This window comes from Vulpes lagopus, chromosome 4 (genome assembly GCF_018345385.1).
Source record: "Vulpes lagopus strain Blue_001 chromosome 4, ASM1834538v1, whole genome shotgun sequence".
NCBI lineage: Eukaryota > Metazoa > Chordata > Mammalia > Carnivora > Canidae > Vulpes > Vulpes lagopus.
Window position 1 is genome coordinate 141,008,931 of NC_054827.1, and position 9,747 is coordinate 141,018,677.

Here is a 9,747-nt window from a genome sequence, read left to right on the forward strand (position 1 = left end):
TAAAGGAAAAAATACACTTTTTGGTGTTTTAAGCAGTGAGCTATTAAAATTATTTGTTATAGCAGCATAATTGAAAATATTATATTACAATTCTTATCTCATGTCTTTTTCCATGTCAGGTTTTGAAAAATGTAATTTATATGTGTTACTTCCAGATTTTCATATATATATATATATATATATATATATATATATATATATATATAAATGACCTGGATTCTATTCTTTCCACAACAATAAAATTGGCCCATTAAGTTCACCAAAAACATGGCTAAATTCAATGGAGGCATTTTAGCTCACATCTTATTAACATAACTGGAGGATGAGTTAATCAAAATTGTTTGATGTAAAACTCTTTCCTTCCCTGGATTCTCGACACCATTGTGTTTTCATTCCATGTTTCCTCTTGGGTCCTTTATCGACTTCCATTTCACATTCCTCAAAACTTAGTGTTCAACAAGGTGCTAAAACTCTTTGCTTTCAACCTGCTTCTTCTGAGAGAAGCATTCACCTTCAACAGTTGGAAATGTTTGAGTAACTCCTAAATAAGTATCTTTAGTTCAGATCAATTTGTTGCATTCCAGAATCTATGTCCATTGTCCCCTGACCATCATACGTCCACCAAGTTGTCAAACTTATCAACTTGTAAATACCATGAATTCTCTCTACTACACACATCTAGATGATTACAAAGTACTGGTTATTCCCCCCCTTTAATGAGAACAGTCACATATTTCTCTCTATTCCCGCTGCCAGGATTTTAGTCTAGGTTCTAATTATTTCTCCCTTGATTTTCCAAACAGCTGCCTTACCACTTTGTTTCTATTATCCAGTTCATGTTCTGCACTGTGGCCCAAGTGATCTTTCTAATGTAACAGTTGGCACTAGTCACTCTTCTTGAATTTCTTCAAAGTCTCTCTCTTTTGCAAGTAGGATTAAATCCATTCTCCTTACTGTTCTTATAAAAATATTTTATCTTTTTAATCCCTTATCAAAATTCATCTGTTCACATTTTCCTCTTGTAACATATACTCAATTCATACTGAACTGTTTATAATTCCCTAAATGATGCCTTCTTATTTTACTACTCTTCTAATGCACTCTTTCTGCTGGTTGATATTTTTCCTCATCTGAAAATAATCATTTTATGACTGAGTAGCAAAACAGTTTTTCCTCCTTGTTTTCCCCATTATACTCTCTGCACATTTTTATTACCTCATTGATCCTACTGTGTCATCATCTGTAATTTTTGCTGATTTCCGCCAATTTATAAAGTCTTTGTAGAGATTACTGTTTATGTGCCTTTGTTTCTCTGGTGTCTAGGATTCCAAATAGTAAGTATTCAACATTCATTTATTAATAAAAATAGAATTCCTTGATGTGGAGGCTTTCACTGTGTTCAAACCCACTCAGAACTAAAGCTATATATGTTGAATGGATTAACAAGTATATGGTTATTCATCTCTTGGGGGATTCTTTTTGATGTGAAATATCTGAAATAGTTTTAAAATAGTTTGTCAAGAGTCTGTGAAAAAAATTAAATATTTCTTTATATGTTATTTCTTTCTTTCTAAGTTTGTTCCCTTAATGGTTGTGCTATAGAAATTAGCCTCATAAACATAGCCACTGGCAAGTCATTTCTTAGTTTTCTCCAGCATGATCCCAAATGAGACTTCTCACTATTCTCTACAATCTTATGCCAGCTTATTAGTATGATCTCTGTTCAGTCAAAAGAACATGACATTCTAGGACCATAAATTTGATAGAGTATCTCTAACAGGCAAGAAAAAAACTTGCTCAATAATTTTCTCTTCATACTTTGAAAAGCTTTTTTGAGGAGGAATAATGTTGATCTTACTTAATTCTACTTTTCTTCTTACCTACCTCCTAGAAAGAAAAATGTGGCTTACCCGATGACACTTGAATAAATTTATTTCAATACATTTAATAGATGAGCTATTAACAGCTATAAATAACTTAGGTAAACTTTAAGTTATTATCTTGTAACCATAGTAAATGGAGTTCTTGGTAAACAGGAATGGCCATTTGAATTTCAAATGTGCATGTTTGCTGAGTGGTTTATGAAAAATGCTTATATAGTTCATGATTTGATGGATTGATTGATCAAATTAAAGTACAACGTCTATATTGTCTATAGAGTACAATGAAATGAGAGTAACTCGTTTTAACATTCTATGATAAAAACTATCTCTATAAAATTCTACCCTTGAATCTCAACACATAATAAAATAGAAGTGACATCAAGTGGACTTTGGAAGAGATAATTATCGCTTAAGAATGTTTTAAAATTAAAAAGATAAAATCCATGTTAAAATCATTATAAAATGTCATACGGTAAACACAATAAAACAATAAGAGGAAATGTGTTAAGCATGCAGATACTTGGATCCTAACACATTACCCTGTTTAAGACTCTGCTCAGCCTGAGGCTGACTTCAGTAAAAACATTAATCATGACTAATAAGTAATTAAAAATAAACCAATATCAATTTTTGAAGGTCAGTTGTTACCACTGACAAAAGTGCACTATGAACAGGAAGGGTTCATAGTTACTTTTCTTTTTTCCTCTCTCTTTTTTTTTTTTTTTTTTGGCATAAGCTGGAAAAAAATAATTAGAACAGATTTTTTTCTAAGTACAAGCATTGATAATACAGAATTTGCAGAGTACATGGAACAAATTCTTTCAGAAGCATGTTTTATTATTTTTCCCTAAGCCACAGATGTTAGCTGTTTTCACATCAAAATAATGATGTTAGTCATGAGTTTCTCGGAAAAGCATTTTTAAAAAGCTTTTGAGCAGATGAGATGGGAGATGTGTTCTTCAGAACAAATGAAAAGAGTCATGTTTTCAGTGGAATATCATGAGCAGAAAAAATTTGGCAGTAGCCTTTGAACAGATATTTTAAGTGCCTACTGAAAAGTTGGCAGAGAAAGACCGAAAACTATAAACTAACCTATGAGAAGTGGAGTATCAAAAGGCCAAAAAAGAATCTGAAAATGACAAACTTTTAGGAAACAAGAATCCAAAGAACATTCAAGAGAATAATATGAGCTTGTGTTCATGTATTTTATACTTTTCTGTTAAAATGTATCTCAAATATAAAAAATACATCACAACATATAAAGCTCTACAATTTTAGTCAATGTGAACACAACTGTGCAACTGCTACTCACATCAAAAATGAGAACAGTGCCAGCTCCCAGAAACCCCTCTGGTGTTTTTTCCCTCAAAGTAATTGCGACCCTGAATTCTGTTCAGTGACTGAGCCTGTTTTGCAACTCACACACACACACACACACATGCAGACATGCACACACAAACACACACTGGGACTACACTATGTGCATTTGGGTAGGAGTAGGTGGTTGTTATCCGCTCAACATGAAGGCTAATTTAAAGATGTTTTTGTGGTTGCAACAGAATCTTTTCTCTGTATGGCATTCTATTTTATAATTATATTAAGATCAATCTATTCTCTTATTGCTGGACATTTTGGTTGCTTTCGCTTGTAACTAATAGAAATAATACTGCTATAAACACAAGTGCATGTGCCCTGTGATGCAATTATGAAAATTCCTGATTCCCAGAGAATATTTGCATTCCACTCCATTCTAGTAGATACTGCCAAACATTTTTTTTTCCCAAAATAATTAAACTAATGACACTCCCACAGGAGTGCATGGGCATTCTAGTTGCTTAGAATCATCATCACTATTTGTAAGTGATGCCAGTCATTTTAATTTTAGCCTTTTTGATGAGCCTATACTTGATCACATTGGTTTTATTTTGTTTCCTTTCTTTTTTTAATATTTTTAAAAGATTTTATTTTTTCATGAGAGGCACAGAGGGACAGGCAGAGGGAGAGGCAGACTCCCCAGAAATAGCCTGATATGGGACTGGATCTCAGTACCCCAGAATCACAACCTGAGCCAAAGGTAGACGCTCAATCATTGAGCCACCAGGTGCCCTGCCCCTTTATTTTTAAGATTTTATTTATTTATTGATTACTGACAGAGAGAGAGAGGCAGAGACATAGTCTGTGTTTCCTTTAATCACTAATAATGTTATATATACCATTTCACATACTTGTTTATTGCTTAAATATTTTCTTGTGCCTGGTGGAGGTGTTTCTCCTTTTTTTTTTTTTTTCTTCTTAAATTGCCTGTCTTTTCCTATAATCATGTAGAATTCTTTCTATGTTCTGACCATGAGTCTATCTTTGGTAATCTACGGTATTATCACATCTCCCATCAACTTATGGATTGCTTTCTAGCTCAATGGTTTCTTTTAACATTTGTTTCTTGTAATTTTTCTGTTTTGTTGGTAAATTTATGCTGATGTCCTGAAATTAATTGTGGATTTCTCTCTGTCTCTCTTTTTTTTTTCTATCTGGAAATATTTAAGACTGCTGCAAATTATTCTACAATGTTTGGAGTAATTCACAAGATAAGTTATTTGGGCCAGGAACTTCTCTCTGACTAAATTTTTAGTTAGAGATTTAATTTCTTTCCTAGATATTGGAGAATTCAGATTTTCTATTTATCTTCTATTAAGATGTAATTGATACATAACATTGTGTACGTTTTAGATGTACAACCTGATGATTTGGTACATTTATATATTGCAAAAGGATTGCCACTATAGCATTAGCTAACATCCCTATCAGGTCACATAATTATTTTTTTTGGGGGGGGGCAAGAACAATGAAAATGTAGTTATTTAGCAACTTTGAAGTTTATAATAGAGTATTGCTTACTATAATCACTGTGCTGTGCCTTAGAGCTCCAGTTCTTATTTATCTACTAGTTACTAGTTTTGCCCTTAAATATCTTCCCAACTCCTCCACCCTCCTGCCTCTGGCAACCACTTTTTTTATGCTGTTTCTGTAAGTTGACTTTTTTTTTTTTTTTTTAGATTCTGCATATAAATGATATCTTGAAGCATTTGTCTTTCTCTGTATGGATTATTTCACCTAGCATAATGCCTTCCAGGTCCATGCATGCTGCAAATAGCAAGATTTCCTTCTTTCTCATGGCTGAATAACATTTCACCGTATGTATATACAACATTTTCTTTACCCATTCTCCTATTAATGGACACGTAGGTTGTTTCCATATCTTAACTTCTGTGGATAATACTGCAGTAAACATTGGAGGTTATATTTTTCAATATCTTCTTTTCATTCCCTTTCAATACATACCCAGAAATGGGGTTGCTGGATAATATGACAGTTCTATTTATAATCTTTTGAGCAATTACCATACTGCTTTCCACAGTATGACCCAATTTGCATTCCCATCAACAGTGTACAAGGATTCTCATCTTTCACATCTTTATCAATACCTGTTTTCTTGTCTTCTTAATGCTGATAATCCATTCTAGCAGGTATGAGGTGATATCTCCTTCTTGTTTTGACTTGCATTTCCCTGATGTTTAATAATGTTGAGCATCTTGTCATGTATCTCTTAGCTATTTAGATGTCTTCTTTGGAAAAATGCCTATTAAGTTATCGCACTCATATTTTTAAAAGATTTATTTATTTGCGAGAGAGAGAGCGGAGGTAAGGGGACAGGGTCAGAGGGAGAGAGAGACAGAGAATCTCAACCAGAAACCCCACTGACTGTGGAGCCCAATATGGGGCTCAATCCCACCATCTGTGAGATCACCACCTGAGCCAAAATCAAGAGTCTGAGGCCCAACCATCTGAGCGACCCCGGCACCTCATGCCCATTTTAAAAAACAGACAGTTTATGATTCTTTGAATACTGAGCTATGAATTTGAATATTGAGTATGCTAACTCTTTTGTCAATTTTATGAAGTTGTGGTTTTCAAAGTCTTTGTCCATTTTATCAAAAATTTCAGGGTAATTTTTTAATGTTGATAAATGTTCCTTTAATATCTTTATAATATATATACAATTGAAAATGATGTTTGCTTTTCATTCACATCAGTAATCTGTAATCTATTAGCCATATTGTTTTTTTTCCTAATTACTTTTTTCATACAACCAAATTTTAGCTGATTTTTTCTATTGTTTCTTGTTTTCTATGTCATTGATTTTTCTTGTCAATCAGGTCTCTTTCTAATTCATTAAGAGAGATACTTAAATCCTTGATTTTCAATATTCTAATATATGTGCTTATGGCAATAAAATTCCCTTCACAACCCGGCTTTAACTTCAAAACACACATTTTGATAGAATGTATTTTCCTCATCATTTAGTTTAGAACATTCCTTTTTTGTTATTTTGGCTTTGATTTATCAACTATTTTGAAGTGTATTGCTTTATTTCCAAGCATTCTTAGATTTTCTAGCTATCATTTTTGTTCCTGTGTTTCTAGCTTAATTCTTCTGTAGGCAGAGAACAAACTAATTTCAGTCACTTAAAATGTGTTGGTACTTGCTTTATGGCATAATAAATGTTCAATTTGGAAAATAATCCATGTGCACTTACAAAGAATGTGGGTGAATAGTCTATGGATCTCAATTCAACCAAATTTGTTAATCATGCTATTCAAAAAAAGCTAGTTCTTTACTGATGTTTTTGTCTGCTTGCTTCATCATTTACTGAGGAAAGTTTGCTAAAATTTCCATTTCGACTGTAATCTTGTGTACTTATCCTTTATGATATGTCAGTGTTTAAATATTTTGAAGCTATGTTTTTATGTGAATAAAAATTTAGGACATAGATATCATTCCTTTTGAATGAACTATTTTATCATTAGGCAATATTTATTTACATTGATAGAAATAAATCTTACCATTAACTCTAGTTAAACTCTGAATTAATATTAACTATACCAGCTTCCTTCTGATTACCGTTTTCATGATATATATTTTTGCATACCTTTATGTTCAGATTTTTATACCCTCATATTTAATGTGTGCCTATTGCATGGATCATATACTTGACTTTTGCTCTTGTACAGTCTGATAATTTTTGCTTTTTGCTTGGACTATTCTGTTTATTTATATTTAATATTTAATTTTTTCTCCAGGTGATTACAAATCTGTTATTTAATGTTTTTACCTATTTTTAAAAAATATTCCTTTTTAAATTTTTTTTTTATTTATTCATGACAGACAGAGGGAGAGACAGAGAGAGACAGGCAGAGAAAGAAGCAGGCTCCCTGCGGGGAGCCCGACATGGGACTTGATCCCGGGTCTCCAGGATCACATCCCAGGGTGAAGGCAGCACTAAACCGCTGGGCCACCAGGGCTGCCCAAATTATTCCTTTTTTATTTTTATCTCTCTGTTAGCTTTCTAGGTATGCATTATTTTATTATTCTATTAGTGATTACTGTGGATATTAAAAAATGCTTCCTTGACTACATTTTTGCTGATAAACACAGTTCACAGAACCCTGATAACCCCATTTCTTACTCTTTCCCCATTTATATTATTATTGTTTTTAAATTTTAGATATTTCCCAAAACCATGAAATCACTATTATTATAAATTTAACCATTCAATATCTATTTACATTTACCCAAATAATTGAATATTCTATTACATTTCATTACTTCTTGGGGCTCACTTTCCTCCTACCTGAAAAACAACCTCCCCACTTCCTGCCTTTTGTGTGTTTGGCATTGAGTGTTGTATTAGTTTTTGCTTGTTTGGAAATTTATTCAGTTAACCATATTTTTGAAGAATACTTTTGTTCAGCGTAGAATTTTAGGCTGACAGTTTCATTAACCACATAAAAAATGTCACCCCTATGTCATCTGGTTTCCATGATTTCTGTTGAGGAATCCATGGTCAGTCCCTTATTATTTGAAGACAATATGTCAAAAAAAAAAAAAAAAAAACCCCAAAGAAACAAAAAAAACTCACCTTTTTTTGGACATGATTTTTAACAACTTTGTCATGATTTTTCCAGTTGTGGTTTGCTTTGTATTCATTCACTGGAGGAGAGTTTCTGGAAGCGATAAAGGATATTTTTCATCTACCTGTGTATGCTTCTCCTCCACAGTTCATGATCCTCATCAAGAGTGATGAAGCTCGCATTATGTGCCAGATTCTGGGCTAAGCATATTACTTCAGTTTTCTCATGGAAGACCCAAAAGCGGAGTGCCCCGGGGCGCCTGAGGCCTGAGGCCCGGGCCGTGAGCGGCGGTGGCGGTGCGGCCACGAGGCCTCCCGGATGCGGGCTGGGGCTCTACGGGGCAGAGCGGAGGCTGGGCCGGGCCGGGGCGGGTCAGGCCGACGGGGGCGCTCGCCCCGCGGGTGGATGCGGCGGAGATGGACGCCCTACAGGAAGAGAGCTTCGCCTTCTGCCTCTGATGCAGAATTCTGTGGGACCCAGGAAATTGAACAAAATCCCCTACCCCTGGACAAGCAGAGCAGGACTGACTCTACTTTGGGCTGCCCCCCCTCGTGCTGACCTGATTATTACTTAGGGCACTGCCCCGCCCTAGTCAGAGACCAGGACACCCTCACCGGAAGTCCGGCCCAGGGATACTGCCCGGCCCTAGTCAGAGACCAGGACACACCCTCACCGGAAATCCGGCCCAGGGATACTGCCCGGCCCTAGTCAGAGACCAGGACACACCCTCACCGGAAATCCGGCCCAGGGATACTGCCCCGCCCTAGTCAGAGACCAGGACACCCTCACCGGAAGTCCGGCCCAGGGATACTGCCCCGCCCTAGTCAGAGACCAGGACACACCCTCACCGGAAATCCGGCCCAGGGATACTGCCCGGCCCTAGTCAGAGCCCAGGACGCACCCTCACCGGAAGTCCGGCCCAGCAGACCAGCATGACTGTGCAATTTCCTGCGTAACCCATTGGCCACCGGCCCCTATAAGGTTGCTAAGCCCGGTGGTCTCGGGGTCCAAGTCCCTGCTGCCCTGCGTCGGGTACGCTTGGACCCAGGCTCCAGCTTGTAAATAAACCCTCGTGGGATTGCGTCGGTGTCGGCTCCTCGGCGGCTTCTGGGATTCGCGATCTTGGGCACAACAAATTGGACGCTGCGGTTGGATACTTAGAGGACGTCCTCATGGATGACGAGTTCCGGGCAAGTACTATCAGGAGCTTGAAGACGCGGAAGAGCATGCACCACCTACACGCCTGTTTTCAGTGAATAGATTTCTTTGGTAGAAAAGTATATTGAAGAACAGCTGCTGGAGCGGCTCCCTGGGTTTAACATGGCGGCTCTCACAGACTTTACAGCACCATAGAGAGGAAGTGGCAGGCGACGTATTGGACGTGCTGCTCACGTTTACAGATTTCCTGGCTTTTAAAGAAATGTCTCTGGACTACAGAGCGGAAAAAGAAGGTCGGGGACTGGACTTAAGCAGTGGTGTAGGGGTGACTTCATTGTGCAAATCCCAGAATGTGGGATCCCTTCGTTGTGCAAATCCCAGATCATTGCGCCAGCTTCCCAGAATGACCTGCGGCCCAGGTCCCACCGCCAGGCAATGGGATCTTTCTGGACGTTGCCAGCCTAACAGACTGGAAGAGGCTCTGGCTAATGTGACAATACACGTTGGAAAGACTGACCCTGTTTTAAAACTCATTAATGTTAAGTATTGATGGGTCAGAAGACAATCCATTGTTCCTCCAAAGGCCCCGAAGCACCTTCTCGTGTTCGGTGATCCTAGCAGACCCCCTGCCTCAGGCCTCTGCGTCAGGCCCTTGTGGAGCAAGCCCAAGGCGCGCATCACACCGGGGCCTCTTCCCCTGACATACAGGCTGGTAGGTCCGAAGCATTTGGAAGAAC

At 37.3% G+C, this 9,747-nt stretch overlaps 1 pseudogene; it reads left to right on the forward strand.

The window, feature by feature from the left end:
• The first annotated feature begins 8,117 nt into the window (after positions 1–8,117).
• LOC121488879 lies at positions 8,118–9,475 on the forward strand (annotated as a pseudogene).
• Positions 9,476–9,747: the final 272 nt, after the last annotated feature.